Source organism: Mesocricetus auratus, unplaced genomic scaffold (assembly GCF_017639785.1).
Source record: "Mesocricetus auratus isolate SY011 unplaced genomic scaffold, BCM_Maur_2.0 Super-Scaffold_100004, whole genome shotgun sequence".
NCBI lineage: Eukaryota > Metazoa > Chordata > Mammalia > Rodentia > Cricetidae > Mesocricetus > Mesocricetus auratus.
Genome location: NW_024429189.1, coordinates 84,144,715 through 84,165,666, shown reverse-complemented (window position 1 = coordinate 84,165,666; position 20,952 = coordinate 84,144,715). Strand labels below are relative to the sequence as shown.

The window sequence follows — 20,952 nt, the reverse complement described above, 5'->3', positions numbered from 1 at the left end:
AACTTCTCTTTGCAGCGAACAGTAGTATTCTCAGAGAACAGGTGACAGATGGAGCATGAAGTCCTACACAGAACATTATGTCACCCCCTCTAAGGCTGAGTAAACATTGCAGATGTGGCAGAAATAATGTATATGAATTAGAAGATAAGAAAAAGATCTGTGGAATGTTCTCTTCTAGGCATGACACAGCCATTGAAAACATAATCTCATCAAGCCTGCACAGGACTGGGTCTGTAAATAATCAATCATGAATTGGAATGGGCTGAAGGGGTCTTTTTCCTCATGAACTACTGTCTTATGGTGAGTCATTGTCCTCAGTTATCTACCTTCATGAATGGCTAGTGGACATTTCCAAGCTTATAGTCACACAGATGGCTCTGATGAAACTTAGTGGATCACAAAAGACAAAAAACATGAAAGTGGGAAAAACAAAAGACACGAAAGCAGAAAAGGGACTTGGGGACGGTGAAGTGATCGACAGAGTGGGAGGGAGGGGATAGAAGGTGGGAAGAAGGGGAGAAGGTGGGAATGAGAATAATTAGCATTCATTATACACATAGATGAAACTGCCAAAGAACAAACTTAAAAAGAAGAAAAAGTGAATAAGCCAAAAACCTAACTTTCTGTTTTAGGATTTAGAAGTCAAGATTTAGCATGACATAGCTTATCCACCTTAAAGACTAAAAAAAAGAGGCACCTGCCTTTTATAAGAGGGGGGCTTTTAAGTTAAACTGGGTAATATCAGATCTCAACTTAGCTATGGTATTAGATGAACAGACCTACAGAATGAACGAATGTATATTTGGGAATTTATTTGACTGGCTTAGCGGATGAGGTCCAGGCAGGTCAGCAATGGCAATCTTCATGCTGTAGAGGCTATGAACCCAATGGCTACTCAATCTATAGGCCAGACCCCTCAATAGTCCCAGTGTGTCTCTGAAGGCTGGGAAGGTTCCTGGAGATAGATAGACAGACAGACAGACTGACAGACACTCAAGTCTACAGATATTCAAAAAGGTTTAAGAAGTGAGGTGCTAATGTCACCAAAGAATGGCATTAGCCATGGTCGCCAAAGTAACAAGACACAAGAAGAGATAAACTAGACAGATAAACTTGCCAGTAAAACAGGAAGGCAAAGGGGCAAAGAGTCTAAGCCTTTCTTTTCTCTTCCTTTTATCTGGCTCCCACTAGAAGTTGCAGTCCATATTTAGGGTGGTCTTTTCATTTCAATTAAACTGATCAAGAAAATACATACTTATGAATAAGTATTTTCCTTATGAATATGTAAAATATATGTAAGATTAAATACAGTATAATACACAATTACTTGTGGTTTTATCATGACATTAAATAATGATAAAACATTATTTTTCATGTACTTTATTATAATATTATATGTAACTGTATAAGATATAGAACATAAAACCATATGTTATGAATTCTGTAAAAGTATTGAAGTATCATGAGTTCAATGCTGACTTAACATGAAGGGACAGAGAGAGTCATGAATTGAAGCAGAGCCTCCTGCCCAAGATGAGCCTCTGGGACCCTAAATGCCAAGAGTAGTGTCTATGCACAAATCCACACAATCCTCAGTCACATTTTGCCCTGGGTAGTCTCATAATTTGTGCATGTTCATTTTATGGCCAATGGCTATTGATAGGCCTGAGTAGGCTGGCCTGCTCATAGGGTGGATGTCCATTAGCATTTATGTGGGCCTGTTACATGTGAACCCAACTATTCCAAAGTACTTGCTAAACGCAGAGACTACTACCATGTACTATTCTCTGAGTAAGAGATGTCTTTTCTCTAAAACGATTCAACTTCTAACATCAACACACTGATTAATATTGATCTAATAATAACAGTTGGTTCATGTTCGATTTGGAGTCATGACTTCAGCTCTCACCCTGTGACCCAAACCAGACTGTTATCTGACATCAGGTGCCAATTGAAGGAATATTACAAAGGTCTCAACTTGAATATACTATCAACCTATGCTTCCTCCAATAGAAAAACTTATGACACAGGTTAAGCTGTACTAGAATTTCCTAAATTGAATGCTTGTAAAATGGATAGTAATGAATAAGCTTGTCAATTGATGCCAGAAGCTATGGGTAAAATTCACCTCCTCATGGATCTACTCTGTCCTCTTTAATTCATAACATTATGCACTTTACAAAGGTTCCACCTACCCTTGAGGATGCCAGGGAATTAGTGTCTAATCCTTGGTCTAATCCCTTTGATTTATTAGCCATCAAGGTGAAGTGATATGCTTATTTCAGTATGAGGCTAGAGCTCCAGGGAGGACTTGCTCCAACATCAGGTCAGCTCCGACTGCTATTTGTGACACCAGCCTTTGCAGAAGGATCTTAACTAGGGCGAACTTTCTCCTTTCCCTCTGTCCTTTTCATCATCACAGCCACCATGGACCTCTCATTATGTCTCTGTTTACCTTGTACTTTACTAAATGCCCTCTGAAGGGCATGTGCAGGCTATTTTGGTTGCATTGTGCACATAGAAAATGTTTTGTTTAGGCTCCACCTTTGGTTCATGTTGCCTGGAGCCTTCTGAAGTTAATTGAATTGGAGAGAGAAAACAAACAGATCAAAGAAAGAGATAGTTATGGCTTTAAATCTACCACCCCTTCCCTGCATGCGTCCATCTCTTTCTTTCCCCTCCCCCATAGTTAGACTTCTATAATATCCACCCATTCTAGAAGCAGAATAAGAATCTTGTAGAACAGCCGTGATACCAGAGCCATCCATTATTACAACCTTAAATTGGACAGCCTGAGGGAAGCAACTTTGTATGCCACTAATTATAATACAGCTATAAAATCTTTTCTGGAATAAGCAATTTTCCACAAAAAAACAACATTTCTAAGTCTTCTGGGACATAGCTGAAACATAGTTTGAATTTCATGTCCACCTTTTAAACAGGAAAGTTCAAAATCCCTAAGCATCATACAGTTTCAATCTTGAACTGTTTGATTTTCAGTAGAAGCCCCATTGGAGAAGAGAATTCACTTCTGCATGAGGCTGCAGAAAGGCTGTGAACAGTCCACATATCTATGATGAGTCTTCGAAGAGAGAAAAATAGTCAACCATTTTCTGCTTTTCCTGGAAATAAGACATGCTTCTTTTAGTCTATACTGGAACTGAAGAATGGAGAAAAAATATTAAGAAGTCTATTCTGGGGTGGGTAAAAATGCTTGACCCATAAGCCTGATCACTTGAGTTTGATCACCAAAACCAACAATTTTTAAAAGTCAGGTGTCGGGCTGCCAGGGTAGCCCATCAGGTAAAGGAAATGGCCACCAAGCTTGATTGCTTGAGTTCAGTCCTTGATCCCACCGGTAGACTGGAGAGGATCAATTGTGGAGAGCTGCTGAGAATAAAACCGAGGAGGGAGAGTGGGGAGAAACAAAGAAACGATGCAGCTATATTGCCATGTGGACTTTAATTGAAAAATAAGGAAATGCCATTAATAGGCTTTAACTGGGAGGTCACACAAAGAAATTTTCACTTTTAAAAGCTGATCTTTGTTGTAGCGTGGAGAATATTTCTCAGGGTGTGAAAGTGGTGTTGGGAGGCAAGCGGTGGGACTATGGAGGAGTTCAGCCAGGGATGCTGGTGCAGAGGCTGAAACTGTGCCAGCGAACACAGAGAAAACTGTATGGGCTCATGGACAATGCTTAGGAAGGAAAATGAAGAAAAGGAAGTAGTGAGTAAGGTTGGAGAGGAGATGAAGTAGAGATTAAGATGTCTGTAAAATCTTTATTTGGACAATAAATTGAACTCTGGCCAATGCTGCATCAGGAGGTAAAAATTGGAAGACAATCAGCTTCTAGGAGACTGAGTTAGGGCTTCAGCTTCAGCCTCAGATTAAATAAAGAAATGCTAGTTGAAGCCATGACAATAAAGGAGCTCTCCAATAGACAGAGTACACACACACCCTCTTTTGTCTCAGACATCGAAAATGTATGCATGTCACCCCTAATAGCATGTCCAATTTGACATTTGTCTCATATGAATGAATAAACAATTATTTTAATTGGTGCATTAAAGTATACGGAGACCATGGTCTCATTAGCTATTGAAGACAGAATTCTCACTTAAATGCATGATGAATTGTACTAATTTACTTCTTTCTTCCTCCCTGACAACTTCTATTCACAGCATAATTAGGGCCTCCCTTTCTAGGACAGCATAGAGGCATTCCTGGTGATGAAATAAAGTGAATTAAGGCACAGGCATACAGATCCAGATGATTGATTTAATTTGAAACATGAGACATGGAGCAATTACTCAATGCTGTCCCTGGTGCCCACTTGGGGGTAGCCCCTCATCTGTAACCTAAAAAATTGGCAAACAAGGTTTTTGAAACATGCAAAGTCACAAGACCAATGGCCAATATGGTCAGTGGAAAAAACAGAAAATTCTAAACTAGGGAGATATGAGGAAATATATGAGAAATAAACATGGTACATAGAGGTTGAGCCGACCTGACAGATTGTTTAGTCTAAGTACAGTTGCTAAAGTGGTTTTGACTACACATAGAGTAAAGTCACTGAATGTCTTAATGTCTGAAATACACTTTTATCTTTGCATAAATGCTTTCAGGGGAAATGGCTAAAAAGTAAAGGTGCACAAATAAGAAAATTTAAGTACTAACGATCAATTTTTCATGAAAGCTGATGATAAATGTGTAGTTAATACCATTTTTCATCCTTTGCAGTCAAGGTCATTAGTGACTATGTAAAACTCAAAGGCCTATATCTACTGAAGATGAGGCTTTCTTCTTTAATTTTTGTGTCCAGAAATGGTAATTTAACATATTCAGCAACAAAGGACCTTTTGATTGACTGTTGACAGGCACAGTTTTGTGTATCCCTAGTACAGTCCAAGGCAACTGCTGTAAGGCTGTGTTTAGCATGACTGTGTCGCACCTTAAATATAGCATTGTAACCCTCCTCTTCCTGTATTCTGACTCTTACATCCTTTCTGTTCTTTATTCTGCTATATTCCCTGAGCCTTGGAAGGGGTAGTATGAATGTCCTTTTTAGGACTGAGCACTGAACTGTCATTTATTCTAAGAATCTTGAACATCCAGTGGGTTTCTACATTCACCATGCAAAGAAGTGCAAAAAGAAGTTCCCATGACTAAGACTGAGACTAGTGTTTGTCTATAGGTGTAAACATAAATATTTAGACTGCAGATTGATGTCAAGCCAATTTAGCAAAACAACAGCAGTGAGTCCTCTCTAGGGCCTATGACCTCCACAGACATAGCATTTTGATGAGGTTTATAGTACCAGGCATGTATTCCATCTTATTCAACACACTTCAAATTTAATTCAAAAGCGGCTGCTTACCCCTGTAATAATCATGCCACTCCTGTACCAGTGGACACATCTTGCCTGACAAGTTGACACTCATGTAGTGTTCACAGCTGGGTATGACCCTCTATGCCTTTTATACACACACACATACACACACACACACACACACACACACACACACACACAGAGTCGACAGAGACAGAGACAGAGACAGAGAGAGGAAAGGAAAGAGAGATGCCTGTTTGCAAAGCAACTTCTGTCCTCTGTAAGCTAGTCAGTCAGCAGGGTTCTACCTTGCCTTTTCTTGCTACCAGGCTGCAACAGTGTCTTTATCACCTAGTCTTGTGGGCAACCAACATGAACAACAATGGTCTTTATTTTTTATGGGGGGTACCTCTTTAGAAGTTGTTGGCCAGGGAAGTTCCAGATGGTCCCCCAAATAAAGCCTTGAGGAGCAGAAATACACTTGAAGTGAGCTATGGAACAAACATACGTCATAGGTAAACCCACAACAAACCACACGATTAAACAAATGAATGATTCTACATTCTAAAGTATTTTCTTGACAAATGAAAAAATGATCTTAGGAATGTAGTATGCAATTTAGAATCCTTAAGAATAACCATGTTTCAGGAATGCTTGAGGCTTTGAATAACTACTTTCTAAGTTAACCTCAGTGCCCTGAAATGATATTAAAGTTTTTTGTAGCTGATACTTCTAAATTTATATTCTACTTTGGTCAAACTTGCCTTGGAAAATCTTTAACAAAAATATCCATAAAGGAGAGCCAAGAAGTTCTTTTAAAAGGTTTATTGAAAGTAAAGCTTGCCAGCACAAAGTCATCATCCTTCCAAAATACAACTTAACACATTCAGTATTATGGCCTCAAACAATGAGCAAATTCTGCTTTTAGAACCCTGTAATTGCTTCCTGCAATATCTCAACCCATTAAAGATGTATGGATGGAGCCTCCTTCTTTTAAGTAAATAAATTTATATTCCCTATTAGAGTGAAATGAAATTAGAAAGTCTGCATATAAATTTGATTAAATGCTCACAAGCATCTTAATGAAAAACAATACATTTGTTTTTTATGTCTTGTAAAAATATTTGTGAATGTATTTTGAATGGAGCCCTGGAGTTCAAATATTAACATTTTAATATAAAAGGATTAAGTTAAATTTCAGTAGAATTTTGAAGCACTAGCTATCTTCTATCTCAGCATAGAGAGAATGTGTGTGAGTGTGTATATGTGTGGAATGTGTGCAATGCATGTGTGTGTGTGGTGTGTGCAGTGCATATGTGTGTTTGAAATGTGTGCAGTGCATGTGTGTGTGAAATGTGTGCAGTGCATGTGTGTGTGGTGTGTGCAATGCATGTGTGTGAAATGTGTGCAGTGCATGTGTGTGTGGTGTGTGCAATGCATGTGTGTGTAGTATGTGTGCAATGCATGTGTGTGTGGCATGTGTGTAATGCATGTATGTGTAGTATGTGTGCAGTGCATGCGTGTGAGGCATGTGTGTGTAGTGCATGTGTGTGTGAGGTGTGTGCAATGCATGTGTGTGTGGCATGTGTGTAATGCATGTGTGTGAGGTGTGTGCAATGCATGTGTGTGGCGTGTGTGCAATGCATGTGTGTGGCGTGTGTGCAATGCATGTGTGTGGCGTGTGTGTAGTGCATGTATGTGTAGTATGTGTGCAGTGCATGTGTGTGAGGTGTGTGCAATGCATATGTGTGTGGTATGTGCAGTGCATGCGTGTGTGTGGTGTGTGCAATGCATGTGTGTGTGGTGTGTGCAGTGCATGTGTGTGTGAGGTGTGTGCAATGCATGTGTGTATGTGTGTGTGTCTGTGTGTGTGGTATGTCTAGTGCATATGTGTGGTTGAATACAGTGTACTTGTGAGTGAGTATGTAGAGGCCAGAGTACAACCTTAAATTGTTCCTCAGGTGCTGTCCACATGTGTGTGCTCTTGTATGTATGTATATTCTACATACTTCATTCGATATAATTTATATCTCAATGCAAAAGTTTTTTAAAAGCATGCTAAAAGCTTCATAGTTTCAATGTGTTATTTTTCTAAGAAATAAGGCAAGATATACAGCAAAGAACAATAGAGAAATATCCTCTCATGGGCCTGGCATTCACCACTTTGGGAATACTTCTGTCCAGCATCTCCAACAATCCACCTGTCTCTGCCTCCCCGGTACTGGGGTTACAAGCAGGTACCATCCTTATACCTCACTTTTCTTATATAGGCTCTGGTAAATCTGTTTGAAAGGTGCTTTCAAGGCAAATGCTTTACCAACTGGGCTCTCTCTCCAACTGGAGAGATTGTGTTTACAATGAAACATTTTACATGCTTTGGAGAAGGGCCTACTACAGTTACCAGTTTTAACAAAGACAAGATATGTAAATACCTGACTACAAAAGGCCAACACGAAAGGACTTAAAAGAATGATAAAATTGTTTTTCTACTAGTAGTTACATGAAGCTATATATGCATTAATACTCAGAGTTGTACAATATTAGTATCTTTTACTGTGTATAAATTTTGACGATAACAGGATTGCAATTATATCTAAAAGAATAAATGAAGAAACTAATGGCAAAATACCATCGTCCTGAATTTTATTTGGTTATGTCTATTTGTTTTATTGTTCCCTATGCTTTACTATATTTTAAGTATGACTTAGCTAAAAACCTTACAGTTAATAGCCACTATTAGTCACCTGAGACCTTGTGCTGCTTCTTGTCCATTGCCTGAGGCTAAGTTGTATTTATAAGAACTCAGACATTACCTGAGCTTACAGCAGCTAACAGTTAATGTGTTCTCATATTACTATGCTGATGCCTTAATGTTCAAATAACAATGATGACTCTAAATTTACTTTTTATTTTTAAATGTGTGAGGTTTTTGTTATATATGCATACCATGTGTGTACATTGCCTGTGAATGCCAGAAGAAGGTGTTGGATCCCCTGGAGCTGGAGTTAAGGACAGTTGTGAGCCACCATGTAGGTGCTGGGAACCAAACGTGAGTCATCTACAAGAACAGACAGCACTCTTAACTGCTGAGTCATCTCCCCAGCCGCCAACAATAATGATTCCATAGCCACAATTTCTATGCATACTTGATTATTTTCACAATCCAAGATTTTTATTATGTATCTATCAGTAATCTACAATTGAAACATTTAAGTGGAATAATGATTTTACTTCTCAGGTCATTTGTAAGTGTGGGCTTGTTTGACATTAGGTACAACATTAAGTATTGTAGACAACTGAGACGGATGTGAGTTGCAAGTGATGAATTGAAACCAACTGCAGAGCCAGCCAACGTTACAGCACACAGCAGGCTTATTGACAAGGTGGAGGGGAGCAATGGGGAAAGAGCATCATCACACAGGACATACTCTCCACGTGCAGACATGTCAGATTCTCTGAGTCTGAGTTTAATCTGACTCAATTCAATAGAGTAAATGCATATGACTTATAAGTGTGAAGAGCTCATCTTAGTTTTACATCCACACATAGTTATTTAAATAGTATTAGCCTTACAACCATGTATATCAATACTAGGGATTCAGGAGAATTCCTGTCATTTTACACATCATAAGCACTGACCGAGAGCCATCTATTTCTCAAAGGAATCCTTTTCAGTAAGTGGGGAATCTTTATGCTTTAGAAATAAGAGTTCAACGAGCTGAGGAGAGAAGTGTAAGCTCGGTATGGGAAGGGCAGGCTGACCACTCTGTTTATGTTTTGGTGGATGGGCCATTCGTGAGAGGTCCTTTGCAAGCTACAGCTCTCCTGCAGATCCCAAAGCAGTGGTCTCAGCAACTGGGCTGGCTTTGCCTCCATATCCCAAGGACCTGGCAGTCCTCAAAAACACATATACATTCTCTTTTAAGTTTCAAAATTTTTATGTATTAATTAGCAAAGTGTTATGTTTCTTTATTGCATCTAGAAACATAACTTATTGTAGTTCATTCTGCTCCCTGCCTTGTCCTTGGTTTCGCCTTAGGTCCCCTAACTCCAGTAGCTTCCTGTCTCCTTTCATGTCCTATGTTACCTCCATCACCTCCCTCCTCATGTCTCCCCTCACAGTGTTCCTTCTAGTTCCATGGCCTGTACCCACATTCACAGCTGCATTTACACATGTTTATTTATAAACACTAAAATCTAGGAGCCACACACATGTGAGAGAACATATGAAATATATCTTTCTGAGTCTGGGTCACCTCATCTAACATAATAGTTTCCAGGTCCTTCCATCTTTCTGAAAAATTTGTAATTTCATTTTTATTATAGCTTAATGAAATTTTATAGTAAATATACATATATATCACATATTCAATGTCCATTTGTATGTTGATGGAAATCATCAAGGTTAATCATCTTTCCTTGCTATTGTGAACAGAGCAGCAATAATCATGGATGTGCAATATATTTCTGTGACAAAACATAGAGCACTTTGGCTGTATGCCCAGGAATGGTATAGCTGGGTCATATGATAGGGATATTCTTAATTTTCATATGGGTAGTACTGGTATACATTCCCCAGTGAATAAGTATTCATCTTGCTCTACACACACACACACACACACACACACACAGAGAGAGAGAGAGAGAGAGAGAGAGAGAGAGAGAGAGAGAGAGACCAGTTCAAAGTAGATTATAGGCCTTGATTCATGCTGAGGGTACAGCTCAGAGGGAAGTGGCTTACCTAGCATATATTAGGTCTGGTCAATCACCTACACAGAAAGAGGGAAAAAATGACTTTAAGCATGAAAATGCTATGGTAAAATGGTTCAGAGAGATACTCTGGTGTGTGCTTTCTGAATAGAACCTCAATGGTACAGAAAACAGTCCCAAGAATCATCGTGTGGAATCATATAATAATCTAAGGCTTCTTCTGCACAGCAAAAGAACCTGTTGACAGAGCAAACAGACAATGACCAGAAGGAGAGACTATTATGGCAGCTACATGTCAGGTGGAAGTTGATCTGTATAATATATAAAGTGCTGTATGTAATCACAAAAAACTCAGCTGACCTCACTGTTGCCTTAAATCTGTTTCCCATGAAGCTCCACACAGACCACAGAGCACTTACCATTCTCCTCCCCACTGCCATTGGCACCCAAGCAAGTACTTGGCTGTATGATCTTCTCGGGATCCTCTACAAACATCAACTGCCTCCTTAATCCCATTGAGACCTTTAAACTCTGTCGTTACTCGTTGCCACATCCATCTCTCCATCTCACATGCATTCCTCCAATGACAATTTACTGTGGACCTCCTATGTCATCACTGTGGCATTAGTGGGATATCTGAAATGCTCAGCTCCTCCCTTCTAAAGCACCTTTTTCTCCAGTAAAGCAGAGAAAAATCAAGATCAGTGCTTAGAGTGAGTGGATCTCCAGCAGTCTGATGGAACTTACTTCGCAGGGAAACAGATTTGAGATGAAGGACCCTTGACAGCAATTCACACCAGAGGCACTAAGAGTGAATGAATGCCTAAGTGAGCAAATGCTGCTTTTCCAACTGTACAAGGAAGTCACTTTCTCCATCAGCACCTTTTCTATCCCAAAGGCACAATCGCCCATGGTGCAGAGACTCGGGATGAGAAATCTATTACTCCACTAGTTGGGGTCATATCTCTTGCTGACTTTGATTTTTCTGACTTATGGAGACCTACGGTCAGTTTGGCCACATTTCTAGTATATTCTGGCCCATTCTTCTGGCTTCAGCTCAGCTCACACTAACACATATGGCTGAACTTAACATCAGGATAGACAATTTATGAGCACTTAGAATTGCATACCACCCACATACAATTGACCTGAAAAGAAAGAGTGGGTCTTCCAGTGCAATGTGCAAATCCCGACCCAGCCCACAGCTCACCTCACTTTTTCCAGATTACCCTTTCCAAGGCCAAGTGCTCACCGTCTCAGGCTAGGGAATAAGAAGCCCTTTTTCATAGTATGAAGCATTTCTTTGATTTTTAGTCTTGCTGCAAGCAAGGTTTTCCCTCCTTGAGCCTTTCCATTCCATCTCAGAGTTTTCAAATCTGAACTACAAAGAGCCAAAGAGGCTGACCACACACCAACCACCCAACAGAGAGGAGGCACCACTGGGAGACAGTGGCAGTATGCACATTTTTTTTAAATTTTGACCTTGGCTGAAACTTTTAAAAAAGAGGAAATGCCACAGCAGAGACCTACCAGGCATGGGCCGCATCTGGCAAAAGCAGCTTGGGTTTCCATCCTCTATTCTGTTGTTTTAGGCTTCTTCCAATTTCCATTTCACAAAATGTGTCTGTTGACATACTACCTATCTGTCAACAAGATTCCGTCAGGCTGTTGGGCCGGGGTTGATCCATGGGCATGGCCCCATACATCTAGGAAGGGGAGAGAGAAAGTCCAGATGAATAAAGAAAAAGACTTGGACCAGAGAAGGGGGTGGTGTTAATCCTTTAATGAAGGGAGCCATAGAGGAAGGCAACCCTGTTGAATGGAAATTAGCTGGGGGCATCTCTGAGATGGTTCAGGCATGCCCACAGTCTCTGCCCAATAGAGTGGAGGTGAGAGAAGTTGCTTCAAGAAGTCCTGGGGTAGATTCTGGAGCAGTACCATCACACTGGTTTTCTGGTGGGTTTAGATATTTGACAGAAGAAAAGTACGATAAATTTTGACTGAGTGTTCATAGCTTTGTGCTGAAAGGTTTCGGAAGACATGGCGAGTAGCTCATAAACTTAGAAACTAAGTGGTTGATGAATAAAACACTGATTGACCACTAGCCAGGCAGGAAGATAAACAGGGCTACCAGATGAGGAGAAGGCTGGGGAGAAGAGAGCAGAGAGAGATGGCAAAGGAGATGCAATGTAGAGACTGGGAAGATAGGACTTCCCAGACATTCTCTGGTAAGATAAAGTCATGTAGAAATACATACATTAGTAGTTATGAGCTAAAAATTAAGACAGAGATAGCCAGTAAGAAACCCTAACCATCAGCCAACAGTTTATAAATTAATATAGTGTCTGTGTGTTTATTTGGGGCAAAGTATCTGTGGGACCAGGTAGGACAGAAACCTCTATCATCAAATGGTGCCTACCGTGGGACATGAACTCATGACCCTGAGATTAAGAGTCTTATGTTCTACCAACTGAGCTAGCTGGGGCCTTGATGAAAAAGAAAAAGAAATAAAAAAGGAAGAGAAGAGAAAAGAAAAGAAAAGAAAGATTAGGGGGCTATATATTTACAGGTTTACTTCCAGGTCATATATTCTGTTCCATTGATCTAGCTGTCTGTTTTAATGCCAGTACCATACTGTCTTTATCACTGTAGTTCTGTAGTATAATTTGAGGTCCAGTACTATGTGTTCTTTCTCTTTAGCATTACTTTTGATATCTGTGGTGTTTTGTGATTCCATTTGAATTCTTGGATTGTTTTTCTAGTTCTGTAAAGAATCACATTGAAATTTTTGACAGGAATTATGTTGAATTTGTATATCACTTTTTGTAATATAGCCACTGTCTCAATATTAATGCCAAAGTCCAGGAGTACTAAGAATCTTTACATACTCTAGGATTTTATTTGACTTCCTTTTTCAGTATCTTGAAGTTTTCGTTATAGAGGTCTTTTACTGCCTTGGTTAAGTTTATTCCTACATACTTTTTGAGAATGGGATATTTTTTCAAATTTCTTTCTCTATAAGTTCATTGCTTGTATATATAAAAGCTTCTTTATACTGCATTTTTACTGAAGTGTAACCATGCTGTTGTTTTTAATAAAAGGTATTCTGTCTGGAGTGAGATGAAATCTCAATGTAGATGTTGACCGGCAGTTCCTGATGTGGGAGCCTGTGGTCTGAGGAGGTGGTAAAGGAGAGTCTCCCTGTGTCAAATGGAGAATGGCGGTAAGTGGAGCACTAGTCAGAAGACTTGTGAAAAAGCAATAGCTCACACAAGTGACTTGTGGAAGAGAGTTTTGTGACAGTGCTGTCTTAAGAGACAGATTAAAAAGGATGGGCATCTCCAGAGACTGGATTAGGAGGCTTCACAACACTTGAAGACATGAGGAGAAAGATGGGATGTTTAGACCTGAGAAAGCTACAGCTGCAAGACAGGACTGTTCAGCAAAAATCCTGGCTAGAGAGAGAGAAAAGCATCTGGTACCACTCTATGGCTAGGCAGGAGAGAGCAAGGGATGTATAGTCTGTCCTTTCCTCTTGTCCTCAGAGTCTTCATTGTCGTTCCAACTGAAATCTTGGGGCATGAGAGTATATATAGCCCATGGATATCAGCCTCTTGCAGATCTGCATGCTCAAGGGCAGAAAATCGGTCTTAACATAGAGTAAATAGCCAACACTGCCAGCATTTGTCTTCTTCCTTGCACGTATTCTTGACTGAACCGCAATTGACTCCTACCATCCTTTGTTCCTTTCATTCTCTGCAAGCATGTTAGCTAGATGAAGTCTTTACTAAAATGCTTGAGTTGAATTCTGCTGGACAAAACTCAAGCCTATTGTTGTCCATTTACTGAGATACTGTGTTTTTTCACAGGTTGGTATGTTACACAGTCACTAAGAAAAGTGTCAATAAATTCAGACCTATCCTTGCTATCTCAGTAGTAGCAGAAACCCAAAGTCACCTTTTGAAGCAAGTTCAGAACCCCAGCCAATACAGTACCCTCATTTTTGCCTGTTAAGGAGCTGGTCTGTCTCAAGTTCTGACTCAATGGTTCTGCAATGCGGTGATTAGGTTTTTGTTATTTTTGACACAAGCTAAAGTCATCTGGTAAGAGGAGCCTCAATTAAGAAAACACCTCCAGCAGATTGCTCATGGGCAAGCCTGTGAGGCATTTTCATGATTAATGATTGATGCTGGCAGACCTATCACCCCCAGGCAGGTGGTCCTGTATTGTATAAAAAAAGCAAACCGAGTAAGCCATGAAGAGCTAACCAGAAAGCAGCCTATATCAGAGGTCTGTGCTTCAGTTTCTGCAACCAGGTTCCTGATCTGCATTAGGTCATGCCCTGACTTCCCTTAGTGATGAACTGAGATCAGGATGTGTGAGCCAAACAAACCCTTTCCTCCCAGGTGCCATTTGTTGTTTATTGCAGCAAGAGCAAATTAGGACACACAGCTTTCACTCCCTACAGGAATTCTTTTTCCATTGGGCCAAGAACATCTGAAGATGCCATGTCCAAGGTTGTAGGGACATTCTTGAAGTGAGTTGTTAGGGATGCTAGTGAGAGTTATTCCTCCCACACATCTTCATTCCCTGACCCATGAGTCCTGGCAGCCAGTGAGAGCCTACCTTCATTTTACCTCTGATCTGAAGCACACATCTCAACCTCCCTGTTCGTTATATCCGTGTTATTGAAACTGAACCAGCAGCAGTCCAATCTGCAATTACATGAAGACAGTGAAATTGGTGAGTATGAACCCTTAGCCACACTTTATTCACCATTTAGTGAATTAAATGTGATAGCCTAGGGGAAATAATAAATTTGAAGGAAAGGACCCATTTTGAATACATAGCCAATAATTTGAGAGGGCAAATGACTGTTGCCTCCATATGGAAGGGACACAATTATACAGCAGCATGTCACCTCAAGAACTGATGTGCTTGAGCTATAACTCCAGAGGAGAAATTCATATAAAGATACCTTCAGATATATAGATTTGTCCTGAAGCTATCAAATGTAAGAGATTCTTTAAATATTTCCTACGAGGCAATCTGATAGATTTCTCATTTATGCCTTAGGTTGATCATCCGAGGATAATTTGTCCTTTTCTCTATTTGTGCCCTCCAGGATTTCATAAACTGTGGCCCATAGCTGAGCCATGTAATCTAAGTCACCTGAAAACACAACTAAAAATGTGATCTCCCAATGCCTTCCTGCCATCTGCGCTCCATCCTTTGCAGCAGCTGCTGATAATTTGAGTAATGTTATTTCATTGCATACCCCATTATCCATTTCACCCTGGCAAGCTGAGTATCTGTGCCCTCATCAACTACTTGAGCAATGTAATCCCAGAATCTCATTTTGAGGATCTGCTCTCTGGAACAAAACCTGGTTTCACTTACTACATCAATCATGTCCCCAGGAGCAGACGGATGCCACAGTCAGAAGGTATAATTAAAGGCATTTTAATGAAAGAGCATTTATAAGAGTAGAGGCAACGCTGTGTTGAACCAAGAAACGGCAATGCACCTGGACTAGTAAGAATAGAACACTGTTACTGCCCTGAGGCCTGAGTGTGCGGGAGGGAATGTAGGGAGAACTGAGGACAGGGAAGAAAGCCAGCTAACATAGCAGGAGCTGTGGTTTGAATATAGGACTCTGACCACCAAGAAATAGCTGTGGCAGGAAGGAAATTGGGAAACTAGTATCTTGACCTTCTCTCAAGGCAGTGGGCAAACCGAACTGGAATCCAGAGGAAAGAGAACCTCCTACTTAACAGAACCCAATAGGTCATCTCCACAAGGTACACTGCAAGGAGGAGAGGCTAGAACAGTGGATGAAGTGGGGATTAGAACTTCCAACGACGCATTTGTACGATATGCCTGTTACGGTATAAATATGATCTGTCCCTAAATGCTCACGTTTTGAAATCCCAATCTGCTTCTGGGGCTATTTTGGCCTGGATGGTGGAAGTCAGTCACTAGGGGTGGTCTTATTAAGGTTATATACCCACTTCTGGTTCCTGTCTGTATTGCTCTCCATTTTCTGCCTGTTACAGTGGCATGTCCTGGCCACAAACTCCAGCTGCCATGAACTTCATTGTCTCATGACCCAACATAAATTCTTATACCCTTAAGTATGTGTGTTTGTCAAAGCAGCAAAACTAAGAAATGTGGTAGCAATAATCTATATGTCAGTCTTGCCTGACACAGCCATTGACTGGGGTATGAAGGAGATGGAGTGGAACCAGAATGCCTAGCCCTTTGGATCCTAGTTTTCTTAGTAACTGCTCGGCAGGGAGTGGGAGCAGGTCCAGGTTACTTCTGAGGCTGACTAATTGTCTCAGTCCTTTCCCTTGTTAAGCAGACTTCTAGGGATTTGGAAGCTGCGTGTCATAGGGATCTTCACACCTGGACCTGACTCTCAGCTCTGACATTTACAACCTCCGGACACTGGACAAGTGACTCAGTCACTTTGAACATGCGTTGCCTGCTTGGTAGTTTTGAATGGTAACCACCCTAACTAAATATTGCAAAGAGTAGATGAACTAATGGCAAGTTCTTAACGGGTCTTTTGCCACACATGATAAAATGTTCCTTAGATGTACCTTTTCCATTACTGACCTTTTTCTCCTCTGAGGCTATAACTACCACTTCAAGCACATTTCTAACTTGCTTTATGAAAACTTGTTTTGAAGAATTTAGGTAAAACTCTCAATGGCTGACTCCTAAAGGCAGGTTGGTTCTCTAGTCATGAGACATGCGCCTATAATCTCAGAACTTAGGTAGAGGGAGGGAGATCAGGAGCCCATGATCATCCTGGCTCTACAGAAAAGTCAAGGCTAGGTGGGGCTATTTGAGATTCTGCCTCAGATAAAGCAAAAAAACCAAAGACTGATTAGTGATGGTGTTTTCACTGAAATGATAGAGTTGTTTTAATGTGGATAAAATGAGTTCTTTTTTAAAATTACTTATTTCATTTTATGTATGTTGGTGTTCTGCCTGCCTACATGTCTGTGTGAGGGTGTCAGATCCCCCTAGAACTGGAACTACAGACAGTTGTGAGCTGCCATGCAGGTGCTGGAAATTGAACCCAGGTCCTCTGGAAGTGCTCTTAGCCACTGAGCCATCTCTCCAGCCTCCAAGTAAGTTCTTCTTACAGAAATAAATACATAATTTTGTGAGACACTCCTTAACAGAGAGGTGTAAATTAACCACAGAAATCATTTGAATATGGCTAACTCTGAAGATCGGAGTGGGACTAGAAAACTAAGAACAAGGAAAGCAAACTCTCACTTATTTCTCTGTATGTTTACATATTACCCAAATGTTTGAAAGAAATACATGTTTATTCTGATTAACCTTTTAACTTTTATTTTATTGATTTATTATTATTATGGGGGGTCATTGAACAAATTCTTTCTTTTTTATCCCTGGTTGGAATGGTACTCACCTTGTAGGCCACGTTGGCCTTGAACTTGCAACCATCCTCCTGCCTCCACTTATCACATGCTGTGATTGTAAGCATGAGCCATCTCGTTAGGGATTCTGTCTGCTAGAAATATTACACTTTCAAGTTTCAGGAGAAGGCAAACTGGCAGTTTTATGGACAATTCAAAATGAGTGTTATCAGTAACATTAATGAACTACAGCTACATATTGATATAAAATGTGACTTTAGACAACATCAAGGACACAGATCATTCCTGTACCTTTTTAGTATCATGTTATTCATACCCAATAAGTAAGAAAGGAGGCCTGGGTGGTGATGGTGGCACACGCCTTTAATCCCAGCACTCAGGAGGCAGAGGCAAGTGAATCTCTGTGAATTCAAGGTCAACCTGGTCTACAGAGTTAGTTCTAGGACAACCAAGGCTATACAGAGAAACCCTGTCTCAAAAGACAAGCAAACAAAAAAATAAGAAAGTAGAAAGGAACCAGTCACTGCATTAGCACTAAGACAAGACAATGCTGCTGTTTGCAAACAGTTGCTTATGTAAATACAGAACGGCAAATCTGCTTACCTGATAATGTGTCTTATCTGTGATAGGTATCATTATGAGTTACATAGGCCTTTATCTCCTGAGTCAGGATGCAATCCAATACTCTAGGCAGTCACTGATAGGTAGAATTGGTATTGCCTGTGCAACCTACTAACCATATCTAGACTTTGGGATCTCTAACGTTTCTCACTAGTATCCTTGCAGAATGAACCACCAAGAAGAAGAAAAATAATAGTCTAGAAATAAGCATGTCTGTATTAATACTGGACCACAGACCATGTTAACGGAGAACACAGCCAAATGTTACACTTCCCTGTGGTTTTCCTGTGTCTGTCCTTCCTGTCTTCTTTGTTGTGATGACCATAGAAGTTCTCTCTTTCTCATCTTCTGCTGCATTCCCTAGCGAACTCTTCATGCCTTCCTTGAATTCTTTGTAGTCCCCAAATCCACTCACAACTGATGAGATGTCCCTAATTTTGTGGTGGCTAAGGAAACATGGAATAGGTGGTGCTGACTTCATGAGCATCAGCATCACTGGAAGAATTTGCATAGATACTATTAAATTAATCACAGGAACTGCTCCAGGATTCTGGAAAGTAAGTAGTATTTCTCTACATGTGTTCATTGAAACTGGTAGTGCAGTTCATTGGTCAGGTGGTATAGTCAACTATTAGGCAAACTCTATGAAATCTTAATGTTTTACAGAGGCTATTAAGTGCCTATATGAAAATTGTAACAAAAATGCATGAGTCACTATGAGAAGGGCTGAACATGCATTGGCTCTAAACTTCTTTAGCCCCAGAACTTCTGCCTTTAAGGCCCACTCTGGGCACTGGTGTTTCACAGAAAGCATGCTGGAACATGGCCTTAGATTCCCCCCTCCCAAGCTTCTGTTTGTAGATTACCAACTTAACAATTAGTCTTCTCCAGACAGTGTTTCTGTAGAATGGGACAACAATTCGGGTAGTTCAAAGACAGATGTTGATCTTATTTTATGATCTTAACAGTCCTAAAACCTAGGAAAGCAGTTCAATCTAACATGTAGATATAAAATTCATTCTGCTGTGAGTCTTGTTGTAGATAATGTTTATTATTGCCGATCTTACAAATGATCTCAAGGACACTTCCTGATACTCATTTTGCAAGGTAAAGAGCCTGTGGTTTTGTGAGGCTATAAGATTTGGCCAATGGGCCAGCAAAAGACTTGGCAAGTAGGCCAGTGAGATGGCTCTATGGGCAAAGTCACTTGCTGCCAAGCCTGTTGACCTAAGTGTGATCCCTGTAACCTAAATGATAGAGAGAACTGACCCCTACAAGTTGTCCTCTGACCTCCACATGTGTATCATGGCAAGAAATAAACAAACAATTCTTAGCCCAAATCACATGATAGAATTATGACTAGACAGAAGTTAGCTCTGCCCCGGTCTCAAATATGAAACTCAATATATTGCACATAATAAGTACCAGAGTATACACAGAGAAAAGATGCTTATGGAAGCCATGTTAGACCCTTGCTAACATAAATTTATATATTTACATATATTAAACTTGTTGCACTATATACATGCATGTACTTAAATATATCCCTAGTCTAACTCCTGGAAGAGCTATCTACTACAAAGGAAGGAATTTAGGAGAGAAAAGAGTGCAGTTACAGGGCCTGGAGAGATAGCTCAGCAGTTAAAGGCACTGGTTACTCTTCCAAAGGTCCTGAGTTCAATTCCCAATAACCACATGATGGCTCACAACCATCTGCTATGAGATTTGGTGCTCTCCTCTGGTCTGCAGGCATACATGCAGATAAAACACTGTATACATAATAAATAAATAAATATTTTTTAAAAAGTGCAGTTATAAACAAATGAAATATACCAAAAAAAGGCATCTGTGGAAGTGAAAAAAAATCTCGTATTCAGGAAGAAGCCTGAACTTTCTCACTGACAGCAATGGGTGGTCCCCCGTTGTGACTATATGTAAGAACCCCCTGGCCAGCACAAAATGTAATCAAAGCTGCAATGACACTCTCCCCAAATTGCACATCGGTGGGGTTTACCCCAAGAACTCGCTCTGAAGCCTGCTTATGTGGCGTCTGACAGGGGACCTTTTGACCAGGCTCATGGATGATTTCCACTGTATCATCAGAAGTGAGGACTACTCACACAAGGAAGGAATCCAAGGTAGATTCTCCAGCCCGACATCATGCTGCCTTTGGTGCCAAGGGCAAAATGTCCAGCGGAGAGCTTTTCCAGACGTTTGTTCACGGCTCACACTTTCACAGCCTCGCCCTGAGCAGCAAGTTGGTGGCAGCAATCCACTGCTTCCTCCCAAGCTTCCAGTCGCCCCAGGCTGCCCTGTTGGCTTCTGTCTTCCCCTTAGCGCTTTCTGTCAGTCCAAAAAAGCCCAGGAAGCTAAAGTGAACTCCTGTTTGTTTATGTGGCAACTAGCTCAGAGTCTCTGCCGAAAAAATGTCCTTGGCTTTTCACAAAGCCGGCTTGGAGATGCCTCCGTGTGCTTAAAAGAGGCCACAAAATAGCCCGGAAACTAGTGCCCTCCACTAGCAGCCAATCGCTGAATAAGACCATATTGCAAAACAGCTGGTGGTTCAGAAACAGGGGGGTTTTGAAATGTTTTCGTATCCTTTGGCTTTATAGAAATGTAAAATCAAAGACAGGGTCTTGCATCTGACTATAGAGAATAGTCAGATGGAAATTGACTTCATGGAATTGTTTTTAATTTGGGAGAAATCTTGACTTACAGTCATATACAGAATATGGGAAGGATCAAGAGTTTAGGACATCCATTTGTAAAATAAAGGCATTGTTATTGGGAAGCACCTGTATTAAACATCTTCAGAAGCCTTGGTGTCTCTCCCAAGGCTAACTCTTTGAAATCTTTGGGTTTTTTGTTTTGTTT

General features: G+C 40.5%; 1 long non-coding RNA gene across 1 annotated transcript in view; it reads right to left on the bottom strand.

The window, feature by feature from the left end:
- LOC106021968 overlaps positions 1 to 20,565 on the bottom strand; it is a 100,059-nt gene extending 79,494 nt beyond the window's left edge. Inside the window, exons 1-3 of the long non-coding RNA XR_005877330.1 lie at positions 20,199 to 20,565; positions 14,666 to 14,754; positions 11,570 to 11,745 (exon numbers count right to left, since the gene is read on the bottom strand). This is a non-coding gene — a long non-coding RNA (uncharacterized LOC106021968). The remainder of the gene's footprint in view (positions 1 to 11,569; positions 11,746 to 14,665; positions 14,755 to 20,198) is intronic.
- Between the last annotated feature and the right edge of the window lie 387 nt (positions 20,566 to 20,952).